The following is a 21,112-nucleotide window of genomic DNA, read 5'->3' on the forward strand; positions in this document are numbered from 1 at the left end:
CTCGGTATATAGACCATTGACCTCAAGCGTTATTATCTTTATAATACCCTTGGTATACGCTCCGAGCGTTAACAAAGTGTCAAAGCAAAATCGACCGACCTGCTCATGGTGGCGGTTTTTTGAAATTTTATCAGGACGCTTTGTGTATGTTCCAATGAGACATTAAAAAAAATGCCGTGTCACGCTAGTGATATTATGTATTAATATAAACAGAAAATAAAAACGCACTTAATGTGATATAAATTCTTCACTTTCCAATATTGATTATCAGTTTGATTTTGTATACATAACCTCACTATCGCAGTTTATGTCAATAAATATTTATTAACGAAAAAGAAAATATTTTGTTGCACTATAAATTACATTATAAATTAATAACTAATGAATTCTAACAATTGTATTCGGTTATTATCACTACAAAATAAAATATTCAAGTTTAACAAAATAATCCCATAAGACTCAATGTTAAAACGTCCTGACAAAATCTGACAGCGTGTCACGTGACTGTAAGTAGAGGGGAGACGCACGGAGCCAATAGTCAGTTCGCTAAACTCAGACACAACTGGCTAGGGATTTTAGTAAGTAATTTTGCCAATTTGATAAAATTGTCAAAAAAAAAACAATTACTAAATAGGTAGTTAGTAATTTTGCCAATTTTGGCAAAATTGGCCAAAAACAAAAAAATTACTTAAGCGGTCTTTACGATTGCTAGGAGGCTGTGGCTGTGCAGATGCACGGAATGTGACAGAAAATATATACGTCATCTTACGATCTTGAAATATTGACAGTGACAGTGGGTGCATTCAGCAAGGTAAGGATAAATGTTACAACATAGTTACAACCCATTCCGCGATGTTGCCAAATTTTTAATCAGGATCGGAATCCTAAACGCGGCAGATTTAAAAATATGTCATTACACGTTCTAAAAATATTTTGTCTATAATGTCTATATTTATTGGGTCGCCCCCAATTCGCCTAAACTGTGAAATGTCGGTAACACAGAAATAGTCACGAAAACGCATAATCGCCAAGTTGGATACAACTGGATACAACCCTATTCATATACACACCAACTCACATACATATTGAGAATAATATTTATACATAATATAATTAGAAATTGAATTAATGATGTCGTTATTATATGTATTTTATCGATTAAAAAGTATAGAACATGTATTATCCCACAAATATAATATAAGAGTATAAACAGTATTTTATACTTTTATGTTTGTTGGATAAGTTTGTATTACAAATGGGAAGAAAAAGAGAAGATTTGATTTAAGTACCTACCTAACCTATTAAAATGATATATAATAAAAATAGATCATAAAAATAAAATATGATATAAAGTAGTTTTTGGAAAAGTAGAGTATATATTTCTAAAATATGTGTATAACCAGCAGATGATAGATAAAATATAGGACTAAGTTGTTAAAAATGAACAATTTTTACAATCCTGTTCCTTTGGAAATTGCTGAAACTTACAGATTTAAATGCAGACGGCAAGTAGAAGGAGAATCAGTGCAATAATTTCTACAGTTCATCTAATTTACTTACCGTTGCACGTCATTATCTACGTTAGAGATCTTAGTTGACATTGTTGCCCAATTACAAAAAATTCTTGAATTCATTTTAAATCAAATACATCACACAATTTTTGCGGAAGTGGATTTTACAGCAATACCAATTAATATTCAATGTAAATAAATAACAACTTTAAAAATAGAAAACAAGAATTCAGTTATAATCTTACGTTAAAGTACATAATAAAAACAGTAAATATAATGAAACAAATACTTGTAGTAAAGAATATAAACAAATATGAATTGTCATCACCGCAACTGTCAAATAAATGTTACCAATTTATGCCAAAATGTCACCTCCGTTCGATTATAGTTACAGTGTATTCCGAACAAATGTGCTTCATAAAAACACTTTATAATCCATTTGTGCAAATTAAATGAAACATATTATTGTTTCTTTCTTTAAGCTAACATTAATAGAAATATTTAAATATTATTTCTACGCGTATATAATAAAATATGTCTAGTGGCTATAATGCCATTGTACTCGGCAAAGTGATTATAAAAAGAACACACCTACCGCCTAAATATTTCGTGTTGGTATCATGTGACGTCACGGGCTATGACGCGAATGACGTGCAACGGTAAGTAAATTAGATGAAGTATATATAAATTGCAATTTTCAAGCACATCTAAAGTCTGCCATAAGGAACCAATTTGTTTTTGGATTATGTTCCAAAAGAATACAATCAAGACTATTGGGCACCAGGAATCTAGACTTGGAGGGAGCAGTGGAGATTGCCAGTAGTTTGGAAACTTCTGAAATGGACAGTAATCAATTAAGTTACAATAATTCAATTCATTTTTACAATCTAATAAATCTAGATCAAATTGTATCTAAATTTGTAAATAATCACAATAAATATTTTTAATTATAATAGATTATATGTACTATAATATACATATTCTAAAGACAGTGCGATTTATGTAAATACAATTGCAATTTTATACCCTGAAAATATAGGTATGTATACCATTGTAATATCTATAACATGGGGGTGAATCCTTTATATAAATAAATCTCAATGAAAATTCATCAGAAAAACATTTTCTTAAAATTAATGGTATGTAATGGTGATTGTAAACAATTATTCATAGTAATAGGGTATTTAAATGCTAGACTAATTATAAAGAATGAGGAAACAGGCAAAGCAATAGGTATACATGGAGAAAATAAAAGAAGCAACAATGGCTTCAGACTGTTACAATAGGGCTTTTCATTGACTGTCATTTGTTTCGAGCTCCTATCATATGTTGTATAATCCGTGTATTATATGGCTTTTCATCTATTGTCATTTGTTTCGAGCTTCTGTCATGTCACATAAAATGTCTGTTCGTACAGGAATCACTGACTATCAGCAACTGCACGACGCATGCGTGTTTCAATTGTGCGAACGCCAATATTGAAACACGCATGCGTCGTGCAGTTGCTGATAGTCAGTGATAGTTTCTGATTCCTGTACGAACAGACCTATTTATGTGACATGACAGAAGCTCGAAACAAATGACAATAGATGAAAAGCCATATAATACACGGATTATACAACATATGATAGGAGCTCGAAACAAATGACAGTCAATGAAAAGCCCTATTGTAACAGTCTGAAGCCATTGTTGCTTCTTTTATTTTCTCCATGTATACCTATTGCTTTGCCTGTTATATATCTACGGCATACATCTTTGGTTTGTATCATTGTTATACAGGGTGTCCCGAAAAGATTGGTCATAAATTATACCACACATGCTGGAGTCAAAAATAGTTCGATTGAACCTAACTTAGCTTAGTACGAATGTGCTCATAAAAAAAGTTACAGCCCTTTGAAATGACAAAATGAAAATCGATTTTTTTAATATATCGAAAACTATTAGAGATTTTTTATTGAAAATGGACATGTATCATTCTTATGGCAGGAACATCTTAAAACAAAATTAAAGTGAAATTTGTCCACCCCATAAAAAATTTATGAGGATTTTGTTCCCTTAAACCCCCCCCCCCCCCAAACTTTTGTGTACGTTCCAATTAATTCATTATTGTGGTACCATTCGTTAAACACAACGTTTTAAAAACTTCTTTGCCTCTTAGTATTTTTTCGATAAGCCAGTTTTTATTGAGATGCTGCTTTCTTTTCAATATATTTACGTAAAAATTTTATGGGAGTTTTGTTCCTTTAAACCCCCCAAATGTTTGTGTACGTTCCAATTAAACTATTATTGTGGTACCATTAGTTAAACACTGTGTTTTTAAAACTTTTGCCTTTTAGTCTTTTTTTCATAAGTCACCTTTTATCGAGATGTAGCTTCTTTTTCAAAATATACCTAAAAATGTAAATTATAAATAAATTTTCAGATTATTAACAGGTTTCTATTATCGTACTTAACCATGGTGGATTCGATAAATATTCAAAATATCTCGATAAACACTGGCTTATCGAAAAAGTACTAAGAGGCAAAAAAGTTTTAAAAATAATGTGTTTAACTAATGGTGCCACAATAATAATTTAATTGGAACGTACACAAAAGTTTGGGGGGTTTAAGGGAACAAAACCCCTATAAAATTTTTATGGGGTGCACAAATTTTACTTAAATTTTTTTTAAGATATTGCTGCCATAAAAATGCCTTATGTCCATTTTCAATAAAAAATCTCTGAGAGTTTTGGACATATGAAAAAGAATCTATTTTCATTTTGTAACTTCAAAGGGCTGTAACTTTTTTTGTGTGCACTAATGTATATAGGTAAGTGAGGTTCAATAAACCTATTTTTGACCCGAGAATCTGTGTTACAATTTATGACCAATCTTTTCGGGACACCCTGTATACCAATAACATATGGCAGAGGACGAAAAAAATAAGTTAAAATGTTGATTGGAAAAGTTTGAAGTACACTTCCAAGGAAAAGAAAATATTGCATATGAAAGGTATAAATTCTTTACTTACAAACAAGACCCAGGACAACCAACCAATAATTTCATAACCGAGTTGAAGAAAAGGGCAGGTAATTGCAAATTGGAAAAGCTTCAAGATAATCTTATTGTAACAATGATTATATGTGGCATTAAGAACAATGAAATACGAGAAAGACTATTACAAGAAGATGGTGTTACATTGGAGAAAGCAATCGAACTTTTGCCAGGTAAAGAGTCATCCAGAGCCAGAAGTGAAATGATGAGAGTAGGAGCCTCGAGTAATGTAATAGAAGTGGAAGCAGACAACAAATCAGGTAATCGTTATCAAGGTGGTGGGAAGGAGAAACATCAAGAGGTCAGAGGAGATCAGAAGGAGTCAGAATATACAAAATTGTAATAAATTTGGTTAAAGGTCGCATCGAATAAATAATTGTCCAGCCTTTGGTAAGGTATGTAATTTTTGTAAATTACCAAATCATTTTGCAACAGTATGTAGAAAGAAAAAATTTCAAAACAAAAAGGTTAATGAAATAAATACTGTAACTAAAAGTCCAAAGGTAACAAGTAGTTGTAATTATTTGTTCGTAGACAATGTACTAGAAGTTAATGCAGGGGAAAATAATTTCACAAATATAGCATGGTTTGCAGATTTAAATATAAATAAACATAAAATTACTTTCAAAATAGATTCAGGTGCAATGGCAAATGTATTACCATTGTGTATTACCAATGAGTAGGTATTTTTGAAACTTTAGAAAGGATTTTCTAACAGCCCACATAACAATGATGTTCGCATCATGTTCTAAGCATATCCTACCAACATTCGTCGAAGTATATCCTTTTTAGTATATGCGTAGTACAAGCATAGCATGTACCATAAAAAACATTCTAAATTTCATGTTCTTTGCATGTGCCTCAAAGAATATTCTTGCACCGAATATACTGAGCACATTCGGGTACGTAGTATCTCGGAATGTTCGTAAAAGTTTATTCTTAGAATATACCTTAATCGAATATTCTTAGTATATGCGTAAGTATATGCAAAAGTATATGCTTAACACATACTTGTATATACTTTTAAAATATCTTAAAAAGAATATACTGTATGTACCTATAGGGAGAAGAATAATGTTAGCCTATAGATTATCAACTTCGCGTTAAGAATAATTAATAAAATTTATGTATTTTGGTAGTACTACTGAACTATCTAATTCATTTTTTTTAAACCGTTTTAATTGTATGGTAAAAAGTTTAAAACTTAATTCTATTGAAGAAAAATGAGAAATTCTCGTTTCGTTTTCAGTTGAAATGAATATACCATTTTGATTTGAGTTTATATATATCATACCATAAGTATTTTTACCTATAATTTTCGGGAATCCGGAAACGGCCATTCATTGTCATTCTGACCCTTGCATTGCATTTTATACCTGCACAAGGGAAGGGGGTAGGTAACAAAAACAAAAGAGCAAAATATGAAAATAGTTTGCAGTTGCAGTACAAGTACACCCTAATAACACAAAACATTCCATGAATGTTCCTAGAATGTACACACAGGACATTGAAAACATTCCTGGAATGTCCCCAAATGCACACGAATGTCCCTGGAAAGTCCCAGGAAAGTGCTGTCAGCATTTTAAATATTCTTAGAATGTTCTGTTGGAACATTCCATGAATGTCTACGAATGTTCTTTGGACATTCACAGTCTATTTTTTAGACTGAATGTCTTGTTGGAACATTCCATGAATGTTCTTTGGACATTCACAGTATATTTTTAGACTGAATGTCTTGTTAGAACATTCCATGAATGTCTACGAACGTTCTTTGAACATTCACAGTATATTTTTTAGACATTCACTGAAATATATCGTCAGTAATGTGACAATACCTCCTATATGTTTTTTCATGAGGTTTGCAGGAGACAAAAAACATTTTTTAAGGTCACTTTCTGTTTTCGTACGTATTCTGACTTTTTTGTAGTAAATAGATAGTTGAATTTACTGCAAAACAAGTCAAAAAATATATGAAAACAGGAGGTGGCCGAAACAAGTTTTTAGTCTATCTTACAAATCTCTTGAAAAAAACAGATAGGAGGTATTGTCACATTACTGACGATATGTGGCCATACCAAATAATACATCCTTGATAAATATAAACATTTTTATTGCAAAAAATCTTTACATACATTTTTTAATGTAATTTACTGACATTCCTAAATATTATAAAAAAATGTGTCACATTTGCTTTGTAAACCTTTCTTCTGCTTTTCGTAGCCACATATTCCGTTTCCTTTCTGGTTTTTTGTAGACCACTTCTCTCAGCTGATTCTAAAAGAAAATAAAATAAAAGGTAATTTTTCTATCCTTTACAATTGGACGGCGTTATGCATAACTCGACCAAGCGCCAAAACATAGTTTTGAGATAAATGGCTTCAAAGTTTTTCGTTTCTTTGTTGCTTAATGGTCGCTTAATGGTAAGTGGATTAATGTCGCTTGGTTTAATTTTGTTTTTCTTAGTAACCGTTAACGTGACAATAACAGGGATTTTTTCCAAGACAGTTTTAGCTATGTGTCACCAGAATCCGCTGTTATCTCAATATTAAAGAAATGGCGCTTGGTCGAGTTATGCATAACGCCGTCCAATTAACAATCAGAAGAAATATTATTTACAGGTAATAATACGCATAAATAATAATAATAAAAAAATAAATATTAAATAATATTTAAATAAATAATATTTAATAAATAAAATAATAATAATGAACATTTTGTATTTTGACAACGGACATCCGACGTGGAAGTAGAAACCTTAATAAAATTATTTTTTCAAGTAAATTGTGGCTTATTTCCTCATTAGAATAGTTAATTACAAAAAAGCCACAAAGAAATAGATTTTTCACAAACAAATAAGTATTTAGTATTCATTATATTTATTGTTTTTATTATTTACTTTAATGTCCTACTCACAAACCATACATACTCATAGACGTTTCACGTAAATTGTCAAGGTCAAGACAGCAAATTAGTTACCATTCCAATCAAGAGATGTCGCTGTCAGTCAATTCTCTTGTCATATTTAACAACTGACAGTTGAAAATTAAATTAATTTGTTATTTACTTTTAATTTCACAGTTTGTTGCTTAATTATTTTATTATAGTGGTGTTACGTTTTTAATTAGATTTAATCACAATTTTAATCAATAATCAATTGTATTAACCTCCTGTCCGTTTTAATGAGTAGAATTTTTAGTTTACATTGATCATCCCGTGTTGTGTTTCTCCACATTTAAAAAAACAATATAATCGAAACAGTTTATTTTAATAGACAAGTGTGTCATCAACATTTTGGGCCTATATATTTTTGGAAGTTTGTAAAAGATTATAAGGTAATATTTATCTAAACAATCATCCTACAAGATTCTTTCAAAAATTTTCATTCCACTCAATATTACACATCAGTGCTTTCACGTGACACATGGGAGTAGTGTTTAGAATTTTGAAAACAAATTGGAATATTTGAGGTTTTCAGAAAAATATTGAATAAAACATTGAATTGTCCTTCTGTTGTTTTAATTTCCTGCGAAATTTCATCAAAAATCCCCCAAAACTTATAATTTGAAATTCCCACGTAACTAAAATTAGTCAATTTAGTTCCCATTCCAATCAAGAGATGGCGTTAATTCGATCCGAAAGATTAACATGGCCGTGAAACGTCTATAAGTATGTATGGTCTGTGGTCCTACTGGTACATTATTTGACAAATAATGACATTTCGAAGTCTGTTAAGTATGATATAACGCCCTTGGGCATTAAATTTAAGTAACGACTTAGATACTGTCAAGTTGACAAATATCAACCTAAGTAAAACTATGGTTACCACAATTATGTTACTACTGTTACTGGTAAATGTACTTATTTAAAAACTAATCAATTCAAAATTCATTCAAATTTTTCGCATATAAAGAATAATTTAGTCAGACATTAAACGTTGAAGGCACCACAGGTATTATAATAATAACGCTTTCGGTCAACGTATATCCCTCAGGCCCTTGTTAAAAACACCATTGACCTCAAGCGTTATTATCCTTATAATACCCTTGGTACCTTAATAACTGTAACATAAGATTATACCTTAATTCTTGTTTTCTATTTCTGATGTTTTTATTTATTTACATTGAATATTAATCTGTTTTGTTGTATAATCTACTTCGCAATAATTATGTGATATATTTGACTTAAAATGAATTCAAACATTTTTTGCAGTTGGGCAACAATGTCAACTTAGATCTCCGATGTAGATAATGAATTACAACAGTATCTATATTGTACAGACTGTATTATTAATTAGGTTATTTATTTATTTATTTATTGAAATATACATCCACCAGGTATAAACCCATAAAGGTGTACATAAGAAAACTACATACATTGACTGAACACTTGATGACAAAATATAAAATAAAATAAAGAATAACCAAAAATGTTTCTGTTGTTAATACACATACACAATAATAAACAAAGACCTTAATAAAGAAAAATAACATGGCATCAATTCGATAAGCTATTGCGTATTTCGCGTTTAAAGATGTTAAAACCAAGAAAAAAAATGCATATACCTGTGTGACATAAGCTATTGGAACAGCACAGTCTCTTAAACGAACAGATGAAAGTGAAGTTCTGTCAATATCTTTTTCTAAAATGTGTTTTGAACATACTCCTCTATTAACAAATCTGATCTATACTTCATGTCTTCTTCGCAGGATCTTCTGGAAAGCTAAAAATACAAAATATATGCATTACTAAGCATTATTAACAAATTTTAGTTTTAAATAAAAAATATGATTAATGGACTCACAAAATATTATAAAACAGCTTAGAAATTGTTTATTAGTATAGTCGGTTCCCCAAACTCTGACACAACTGGCTAGTGATTTTAGTAGGTAATTTTTTTTGTTTTTGGCCAATTTTGCCAAAATTACAGTAATTATTAACTATTTAGTTATTATTTTTTTTTTGCCAATTTTACCAAATTGGCAAAATTATTTACTAAAATCACTAGCCAGTTGTGTCTGAGACTGAGTTTAGCAAATCGACTATAATATTCTGTGTATTCATTAGTTGGTACTGCATATTAGAGTGTGTGGTCTACCATTCTATTTATAAAGGCATACATTAGCAAAAACCCAAAAAGAATTACTTTAGTTTTACAAATCCTATTATTATCTCTATTTACTATTTTAGTTAGGAATAAGCGAAGTTTGTGGCTTATTCACAATTATTATTAAAATAATAAATGGATATGACCAATTATTAACTTATAAAATAAAATAATAATTCTTCTGATTTATGCCTTTTATTCACTTTGTTATATCTAGGTTACTTAAAAGATTTTTTATGAATAGTATTATTAGGGTATTAATAGTATTAATTTATTTTCTGAAATACAGGGCATGCCTTCGTTTACATATTTGCATACTAACCTTTTAATAGGGCTTTTCATTCACAGTCATTTGTTTGGAGCTTCTGTCATAATTGAAACGTTATTCCTGCAGATTATTTTATCTACATTTGTTTCTGCTACTCCAACTGCGTTAAAAACAGGACACCATTTTATTCACTATGTTAATAATACTATTAAAGCTATTATAAAAGTATCCGAATTAAAAAATATTCTTAAAAAGCACAAATAATACAAACAACTATCCACCCACGGCAAAGCAAGGTGGCCAAAGATGAACACAAAGATGAAGATGCCAAGATGGCCGAAGCGAGGTCGTTGGTTGGTCGTTTTTAGTCACGTGATGCCCTCTCAAGCGCCATGCACAAAAATATATGCACGGCGAATTTGAAAATGAACGCAAAAGAAATAAATATAAATGCCTCTCTTGGGTTTTGCATAAGTTATAAGTATTTTTTTATTAACAAAATCGCATTCCAAATTGAATATTCGCGAACAATAATTTTTATTACATTTGTATGTTTATAATATTGTATTAATTGAACTTGGGAAACTCTTTAAATTTGACATATTATTGCACTGTAGGCCTAAAGTGTCACTTAGTTTGTCTGGTATGTTATAAGTAATGTTGTATCTGTTACACGTATGTATTATTTCGCAACTTAAAATATAGGAACATTGGTAGTATGTTCACAGAATGTCTTATGGTAACATTCCAGGAATAATTTAAACAGATGTTCACCGAATGTTCCCTAAATGTCCAGGACATTCAAATATTGATAGAACTTTGGTAGTACATTCCTGGAATGTTGTGTGTTGTTAGGGCAGCTATGCATTTATGTCTACGCTGTTAGGTAGGACCAAGTATTTCTAGCTACAAGGACTAAAACATTTTTAAGAACATAAAAAGCAGTTTGAAAATAATAAATTCATATTGGTACTTCAATATTTCCTAAATACCTAGTAAGTAAAAGTATGTATAATGTATACCTATAGATATCTATAAATTTTAGTAATTTACATACATATTATATATATTTGGCTATTATATAATTATATAAGCAGCATTTTTATTTTGATGTGCAAATAATAACTAAATATATTACTTATATTTTATATATAGGCTACTTACCCATATAATATTTATTATACATAGGTACCTATATATAACTAACTAAAGTTTATATATTTTATACTTACTTTTTACGTAATATTGTAAAATGTAATAGCTACATTCTCATATGCAATTAGAATATGTAAATGTAATATATTAGTAGAACCAAAGAATACTAACACACCCAGTGGGTGTGTTAGTATTCTTTGGTAGAACCTATAGGATGAGATTGGGTGATGTTGAAAACATACTTCTGAGAAATACAGCACATTCTTGGAATATTCTTCCCATATACTAAAAATATGTGCGATAGTACATTTTAAGTATCTGAGTAGAAGGTATATAGCACTTCCTTGGAATATTCTTCCCATATACTATAAACATGTGCGATAGTACATTCTAAGTATATAACTAGAAGGTATATAGCACTTCCTTGGAATATTCTTCCCATATACTAAAAATATGTGCGATAGTACATTCTAAGTATATAAATAGAAGGTTTATAGCACCTCCTTAGAATCTTCTAAAAAGTATGTTCTTGGTATATACTGAAAAAAAGTGCGGTAGTACATTCTAAGTATATACATAGAACGTTTAAGTACTGTAATGTAGTATATACTCAGTATATGCTCTGCACATTCGCAATGTTAATTACGCATATTCTAAGTATATACTTTTTCTGAAAAGTATGTTCTATGAATCTACTAAGAACATGAAATTGTTATATGTGGGAGGGTAATCATGAAAACAAATACAAAACTACAATCTTACACTGGAAATAATCTTAATGTGGTAGGTATAGGTAAATGCACATTACACTGTGAAAGAAATAAAGTTGAACATGATTTAGACTTTTATATTGTAAATTCTAAAACTGAAGCAATTTTAGGCTTAAATTCTAGTATTCAATTAAATTTAATATCTAAAGTAAATAGTGTAGGGAGTGTAGGTTATGATTTTGAAGAATATAATATTTTAATTGAACAATTTAAAGATATCTTTTCAGGCATAGGATGCATTAATAAAAGGTATGCTATAAAAATTGATAATAATGCAAAACCAGTTATACACCCAACAAGAAAAGTAGCTTTACCTTTACTTAAAAATTTAGAAGAAAATCTAAACAATCTTGAAAAGCAAAAAATTATTGAAAAAGTTGTAGGTCCTTCAGAATGGGTGAATCCTTTGATACTTGTAAGAAAGTACCTACTTGAGAATTTGTTTAGATCCTTTTGAACTCAATAAGGTTGTTAAAAGAGAACATTGTCAAATTCCAACTTTAGATCAAATAACGAGTAAATTACGCAATGACACTGTTTCAGTACTTACATTAGACACGCAACACAAGGGTTTTATCAAATTCCATTAACAGCAGAAAGTAGTAGATAATCTTTGCACATTTGGTACTCCTTTCGGGAGATATAAATTTCTTAGAATGCCCTATGGCTTAATATCGGCTCCAGAAGTGTTTCATAGTAAATTCAAGGAAATTTTCAAAATGGATGGTGCCGACACATAGGTGCCTACATTGATGATATATAATTGTTTGGGGAAAAGACAAAGAAGAGCATGATGCCAAGCTCAAAGAAATTTTCAAAATTGCTAAGAGAAACAATGTTAAATTTAATTTGTCAAAATGTAAGTTAGGTAAAACTCAAATTTGTTATATGGGTCATATAATTTCAGGCAACGGTATAAGTCCAGATAAATCCAAAATGCTCAACTTCGTAGACCAGAAAATAAAAAAGATTTTCAGAGACTGTTAGGTATGCTGACTCAGTGCCGGATTAACCATTAGGCGGATTAGGCCGCCGCCTAGGGCCCGGGCACTTGATGGGGCCCGCATTCCACACAAATGCATTAATTAATATTTAATTATTAAAAAAAAAAATTAAAATGTTACGTTTTTTTTTTCAATTTCTACCCACTGATGGGCCTTATAGTCCATTCACTCACGGTAAAATATTGCAAAACCTCCGAATTTGAAAGAAACTTTGGATTTGAAACAAGAGCTTGGATTGACATAAAATTTGGTACAAGCATAGCTAACATGTCAAATAAAAAAGTGATATTGTGCCAATGTGTGTTTTTGCTCTAAGGTTGAGTCCACCCCTTCTCGGGGGTGAAAAAAATATATTGTCAAAATACGCCCAGAAGTGGAAAAACTGACTAATTCTAAGCAACTTTTGTTCAATACAGTTTTTCTAGGGTTGGTAGGTTTAAACCAACATGCTTAAAACCTTGGTTTAATCATGGTTTAAATCAACTGGTTTTTTTTAAGAAAAAAACCTGGTTTTTTTACTGAACCTCCAAACTGGTGTTTTTATTGTAAAGTTTTTTTATACAGCTGCCGCAAATGAAGAAAATTAAAATAAATAAATTCTATTTTTTACTTTCGAACTTGGCTATTTTGAATATGTTGAAAAATAAAAGTTGTCTTAATCATTTTTTTTATTGTTTATTACTATTATTTTATAAAATAATTTATTCATTTTTAAAGTATTTAGACTTATGATACTTTGTATCAAATAAACCTGGTTTAAAGCAAATAAACCTGGTTTAAACCAAATAAACCTGGTTTAAACCAAATAAACCTGGTTTAAACAAAAAATCCTGATAATTTTGTTTTTTTTTTTGAAAAATCCTTTGGTTTTTGCCTACCCTGGTTTTTTCATCAAGTCAATACATTTCGAGTTATTTGCAAATGAATATCTTCATTTTTCAACAAAAAATAACTCGTTTTTAGACGGTATTTCGCAAATAACTCAAAAAGTAAGTATTTTATCGAAAAAATATTCTTAGCAAGTATGTGTGCAGTCTGTAGACCCAGTAGAAGCAGAGTTGTAGCTAATGAAAAGTAGGTTCTTATTCGTCAAATTCCAAATCAAATATTTCAACGTGAAATAATAAAAAAATGAAGCACTTTCCATGGAAAACTCATCATAACTTGTTTAAATGTTTTAAAAAGCATGATTCTTGTTTTTTAAAAAAATTTCTATCATAAAAAGTAAGCAAGATACGCTCAGAATAAAGTTGATCCCATTTTGTGGGTTAAAAAACTGCTACTTTACTTATTGTGTATTGTTTATATGCTCTGTAAGTTTCATCGGTATAAAGTGCTTATTTATAAAAGGGCTGTAGTAGAAAGGGCTTGAACAAGTCACTAATCACGAGTGTATGCAATTTTTTTTATTTAGCTTAATGCCGCCTCGACAACTAATGGCCATTGGCATGGTACAGTGGATTTTTTCAATCAGCTACCTAGTGTAGTGGGTAGTGTGTGTGTGTTGAGTAAATGTCTTGTTACTTAGCAAAGTCGTCATTGTTCTTGCAAACAGACGCTAATTGTATCCGAACGTTTGCGGTCCCTCCGGTGAGTACCGATCCCACAAGGATAGAAACTATTTTCATTTATTAATTTTTAATAAATGAAAAATTCTGTACCCAGGGTATGCAAATTTTGAACAGTCATATCTTAACCAATAATTTTTATTTTAAAAAGAAGCAAAAATCTGAAATATTCAGAAAATCAAAACCTATATTTTTTACTCTGTAAGATTTTTGGTACCACTAATAATTTTTAAGTTATTTTGAAAAAAAAAATACATTTTATTTTTCAAAATTTCAAAAAAATTGTTTTATTTTAAATCCCAGTGGTTTAAAATATAAGCACTGTGAACCGGTGAAACTTATAGATCATATACATAATATACTTATAAGTTTTTTCAAGATTTTCATAAATTTTCAAGATTTTTGTGCCAAAAGAAGGAATCAACATTATTTTAAGCTTTACTTACTTAATTTTGATACTTGAAACTTTATTAAAAAAAAAACAAAAATAAAACTTTTTTTAACACTATAAAAAAAATATGATGATTTTTCACCGAAAAGTGCTTCATTTTTTGGTAATTTACGTTGAAATATTTGATTTGGAATTTGTCAAATAAGAATATACTTTTCACTAGCTCCAGTTCCGCTTATACTGGGTCTACATACTTCATACATACATCATTTTTTTAAATTTTGTATAGGCTATATTTTTTCTAAGAATACTTTTTCGATAAAATACTTAATTTTGGAGTTATTTGCGAAAAACTGTCTAAAAAGGTGTTTTTTTTTGTTGAAAAATGAAATATTCACTCGCAAATAACTCAAAAAGTATTAATTTAGTGAAAAACCTCGATAGAACAAAAGTTACTTAGAATTAATCAGTTATTCATTATTTTGAATGTATGTTTTTTTACCCCCGAAGGGGTGGCACTCATACCCAGGGCAAAATCACATATCGACACAATATCCCTTTTTTCTTTGGCATATATTGAATATTAATGAGCAGTTGTTGCGAAATGTAAAAAAAAAGAAAAATGATCTTTTTTACATTGTCGTAATTTATTTTTGGAGTAACTACTTCCCAAAACAACATAAATATCTGTAAATTTGTTTTAAGTAAATGGTCGATATAAAGGGGCCTACTTCTTATGGCCACCTAGGGCCCCAAGATGCCTTAAACCGTCACTGTGCTGACTTATGTAAGTAAATTTATTGGTAATTTCTCAGACATAAACATATCCGATATCCACTATGTCAATTACTTAAAAAAATGAATTCATTTGGGAAAATGAACATGAAATTTCGTTTGAAAAATTAAGACAAGTTCTAATTAATAAACCTGTATTACAATTTTATGATATCGTTGATTGACCCATATCAATATTTCAATCAACGATGATAATGAATTAGAGACAGTAGTTTCAGCTTCAGTAGACGCATCGCAAAACGGGTTAGGTGCTGTGCTTCTTTTGTTTACTTCAATCATCAACTAGTCTAATTATTAAAAGAGGCTGCTTTCATATTTATCCTTTATTTCCTAGGATTATATTGGATTATTACAAAAATCATAGAGAAATAAAAACAAGGAATAAAAACAAGAAATAAAACAAGGAATAAAAACAAGGAAGAAAACAAAAAATAAAAACAATCTTGTTTTTATTTCTCTATGTTGTAGAATGAATATTATGTATAAATAAACACTAAAAATAAAAATTTATTTATTATTTGTTTTTGTTTTCCAAGCTAGGCTGTCATCTGTCTGTCAATAATAGTGGTCTAGTCTAGTCCGATTAAGGAATTAAGCTTGAAATGAAGAAGTTAAAACGAATAATTTCACCAGAGTATCTGAAATGTCAAGTATATGAGTTGGGGCTCTCGATGAAGTTACTGTATACGAGTTGGAGCGTATAGGACATGCGCGTGACAAGTTCAAGGTTTTAGGTGAATTGGACGGCGCCCATATTTATTGAATAATCCATTGAATTACTACATCCTAATACTTTTTTAATATCTTCTTCCTAAAAGTGAATAAAATGTATTTTTTCTAACTCTATAATTAATTACATTAGAAATAGAGGAATATAAGTTCACATACAGAGAGGATCTAAATTATGGATTAAATTCATTTTCTCTAAAATGGACGATTTTAGAGAAAAATCCCGAAATAGGTCGATTTTTATTTTCAAATTACAATTTTTTGCCATCTATTTCATACTAGTGACGTTATCCATCTGAGCGTGGTGACGTAATCGATGATTTTTTTAAATGGGAATAGGGGTCCCCAGGCAACCAAACGACGTTTTTATAACGTAGATAACACGTCATAAAAATGACCAATTGACGTGTTTTTATGACGTAGTACTGACGTTGAAAATCACGTGTATTTGTCTCATCGATTTGACGTCATAATTGTGACGATTTTAAAACGTAATCGTATCTACGTTTTTTTCACGTCGGTAAAACCACGTCTTTAATACTTTCAAAAGGTGACCTCTTTCAGATGTTTCAAAATAGTATAAAAAATAGGTACATAACATGAAACCTATAGGCCTACGTCCCATGTGTCGAAGATATAAGTACTACCACTTGTTTAAGATCGCTTGTGCGCTAGGCTAGAAGCATCATTGATTCTGCATGATTGTACCAACCCTCACATTATAGAATTTTCACTAGTTACATATACCTACTTACTGTGTCAAAACTTAAACAACATATATATGAAACTAATAAATAATTTATTAACAAATTATCCAGCATACTAGTATCTTAATTTAACGCTTAATTAAAAACAAATAAACGTAACCTCAAATAGTTGTCAAGAAGAATTACTGCATTAAACTAACTCACTGAGCAAAAACACATAAAAATCTAGTAATTTACACGTTTCTTCAACTAAATATCTAAATGAAAAGTCTTATTTTATCACACAAGACACAAACCACGTAAACAATAAATGAGAAATTTCTTATGAACATTTAGCGTTATCTATACCTAACCGAAATTGTTTGGAGTCAATACAAACAAGCAAGCTCCTCCCAATTTTGTGACGTCAGACTTAGGCTGTCTGAAATTAAAACGTTTTTGAAACGTAATTTTAACGTCATTAATCTTACGTATTTAAAATCACCTACAAAAGACGTCTATATGACGTAATGTTCAAACACGTGTTATATTCAATCAAAAACTGACGTTTCCTCAACGTTATATGACGTCACTTGGTTGTCTGGGTCGTGTGGCACCTCATTTGAAAGGGTGTTCAATTCTCTATACAGTAATATAAACATGAATATCATTATTTATACAGGGTGGCCAAAATAATAATTTTTGAATTAAATTAATTGATGAAAAAAGAAGAATGTATGCAATTTATTTAACTCAAAATACATTCTATCGCCGTCAGAAAATAGAAAAAAATGTTTATTTGGCAAATAAACATTGCTTTTCGCTTAAATTAAATGTTCAAACTGCCAAGAGGTATGTGGGAGGCTGTTTGTGATTTAATTTAAGCGAAAAGAAATGTTTATTTGTGAAATAAACATTTTTTTCTATTTACTGACAGCCGTACAATGTATTTTGGCTTAAATAAATTGCATACATTCACATTATTCTTTTTGCGTCAATTAATTTAATTCAAAAATTATTTTTTGCTAGTATAGTACTAGCAAAAAGGTAGTACCTGGTAAGTGTATACATACCAGGAATAAGCTAATTATTGAATTTACTGAAGTTAAGATGTTTGATAACCTTATAAATTTTTTTGTGTTAAGCTTGTCATGCACGGGGAGCTATACTATAATATATCTCATATCACACACTAGAGTAATGAGTGAGGCTGCATACACGGAACTATAATGTATAATATGGTTCCGTTTATGCAGACTCACTCATTACTAGAGTGAGCGATATGAGATATAATATATATCTATTATAGTATACCTTCTGGTCAGTAACAAGCTTTATGGGGAAATAGAAAGATCATTAATATACATGTATCATTTTTAATTTTTTATTTAATTGTCCTTTGTATAATTTAATTTTTAAATTTAATAAATCAATGAATTTTGTGTCTTTTTTCTGCCCTTTCATTTTCTCTGGCACGCTTGTGTTGTACCCTTTCCTCCTCTTTTTCTATCTGAAGCAATTGAGCAATGTTGAGTATTAACGTTGTTCTTTCTTGTAATACATTCTCTAGTTTATTATTGGTAGCTTACTTCTGGAACTAGATTTTTTTCTTTTAAGAACGCAAGATTCCATCTTCTAGCTAGATGTTTGTCATATCTGTAACTAATTTTTTTATTTAGAAAAGTGAAAGGTATCTATTAACAAATCAATGCCTCAAAGCCAATCGGTTAACTCAATAAGTGCTTAAAATGAGATACTAAGATGTTTCTGACAATAGTTGCTGATAAATACAGTCGGAAAAATGAAAGAATACCCATGAACAATCACATCAATCAGTCAATCACATATTTTGTATTTGCTGTTTTTTTTTCATAAATAACAAACGAGAGAGATAGATTATTAGTAATCTGAATAATATGTGATTGATGTGATTGTTCATGAGTATTCTTTAATTTCTCCGACTGTAAACTGTCTTTATTTATCATAACATGGGTAACATATTCATAAATACAAACAAGGAAATAATAATATTTCTATATGTAATAATAAGTGTTATATCCCATAAGTCATTTTTAGGGAGAATGTGACTTACACCGTTTGACTTTTGAGGCATCCAAATATTAAAATTAGGTTTTATTCCTGTTAATGAGATTCTTCAATTTACCATGTAAATTATCCAATCTTTAAAAATATTGTGTTTTGACTCGTGTTTTGATATACATAGTTGGTTTTTAGCCCTAGTTTACTATTCAATATACCAGTTGGATGGATTATAAATCTGGAGAGTTTTGACAATGATTGATATGTCCATCTAGCCTAATTTTTCAGGAGAGAATTTGGAAAGTTTGAATCATGTTTTTCCAACTCAAAAACGAAAAGTAATCAACATAAGAAATCAAGTAATATATCAAGTTCTGCACTACCTAATACAGTAGAGCCCCGATTATCCGTCCTCCTCGGGACCGAAGGTGTATTGAAAAGCAGGGATAATCCGAACATGTATATCTTATGTATAATACATATGTAGGTACATATACACATACATATGTACCTACCATAAAAAGATAACAAAAAAATAAATCTTTCATTATGAGTCTCTCTTTCGTCATATAGAGTTTCTGCCAAGTGATTTACGATGACGCTATTTTGATAAAACCTCAAAAATGCAACTTGGGTATGTAATAGGTAATAATGTTCTACTGTAAGTTAAAAGGGGACATATCTTTTATACAAAAGATATGTGGGACAAAGGGGGATTTTACCTTCATCATACACATACCAAACTCTACCAACTTGAAGAAATGTTACTAAATAGCATATCAAGCAAATAATCTCATTCTGGCTAAAATCAGACACAACATCAAGTTTTGCCATACCACTACAGAAATATGGTATTGAATTTAAATAAAAGTTTTCCCCACATTAACAAATTTTTACATCATTGAACAGTTAATATTAATAATCATATAATATCTACATATAATTATTATGTAAACAAAATTACCACTGCATCTGTTTCATTAGCTAGCTTGTCTTTATTTAAACTTGTCTTTGTCTTCTATTTTACATACAAATCAACAGTTTTCCACTAACTTAAAATGGATTTAACTCTTGCTCTTGTTCAAGCTCTCCAGTAAATTTTTCAGCATAATCAATGTTTTCTTTTTAAAACAATATTGTTGTCTGATTAAAATATGGAAATGTATTTCTAAACCTTATGACTTTGTATACTTATTTTTTAAGTTGTAATTATTTGATTTACTTACATTTCCTTCATTCCTTCTTCCAAAATGGAAATAAAAACGATAAAATCATCTTTGAATCTGATTATGTTAGGTTAGGTTAAAGAAAAGCTGAAATTATAAAAATAAACACAAAAATCAGGTGTGTTCATAATCCAAACTTACTTGGATAACAAACTTAAGTTTATCAACCGGATAACAAACGAAATATATATTTTTTACGTACCATCTAGGTATTTTTTATACAAGCAATTATTAAATTAGAAAAAATAGATTTGATTCACTTTTAGAACGTGTAAAGTAAAACAACATATTTTGACATGTTTTTAAATCTGCCGCGTTTCGATACTGATTAAAAATTTGGCAACAGCGGAATGGGTTGTAACATCTATCCGTACCTCATTCAGCAGACGCAATCGCTAACTAATCGATTAGAGAGATAATGGGGGCTATGCTGTATCCTTTACGTAAAGTGATTACGTACATGTGTAAAGTTCAGAATTACGTACATCAGATTACAGTCGTCAAAACATAAGTGTATAAAGTGGTATGCTGTATCAAAAAAATTACGTATCATGTTATTTAGGGTTCTGTCGTTCTGTCATGTCCTGACTGTCAGTTAATTCATGTTAACCCAACTTTTTGCTTGTTTTTAAGTTTAATGTTTATATTTTGAAAAGATGAATTTTGTAAATTGGTTATTTATGTACTTAAATGCTGTGGCAGAAAGACATAATTTAAATCTAGAGTGACTTCAGTTACGAGATGGATTAGGAGACAACCAGTAATCCGTTTTTATGAGATATTTCAGTGCCAAAAACTATTACTGTGATGTAAAATTAAATAAAACATTGTA

The 21,112-nt window shown here is 29.9% G+C and overlaps 2 long non-coding RNA genes across 2 annotated transcripts; both read right to left on the reverse strand.

Moving 5' to 3' along the window:
- Positions 1-6,299: 6,299 nt before the first annotated feature.
- LOC126886544 (uncharacterized) lies at positions 6,300-10,975 on the reverse strand. Its single transcript, XR_007698677.1, has 3 exons — positions 9,971-10,975; positions 9,107-9,264; positions 6,300-6,818 (listed from the first exon to the last, which is right to left on the reverse strand). It is a non-coding gene; the product is annotated as an uncharacterized LOC126886544 (long non-coding RNA).
- A 7,409-nt stretch (positions 10,976-18,384) lies between these two features.
- LOC126886543 (uncharacterized) lies at positions 18,385-20,772 on the reverse strand. The gene is made up of 2 exons (XR_007698676.1): positions 20,281-20,772; positions 18,385-18,676 (listed from the first exon to the last, which is right to left on the reverse strand). It is a non-coding gene; the product is annotated as an uncharacterized LOC126886543 (long non-coding RNA).
- Positions 20,773-21,112: the final 340 nt, after the last annotated feature.

The sequence above is a fragment of the Diabrotica virgifera genome, chromosome 6 (genome assembly GCF_917563875.1).
Source record: "Diabrotica virgifera virgifera chromosome 6, PGI_DIABVI_V3a".
NCBI lineage: Eukaryota > Metazoa > Arthropoda > Insecta > Coleoptera > Chrysomelidae > Diabrotica > Diabrotica virgifera.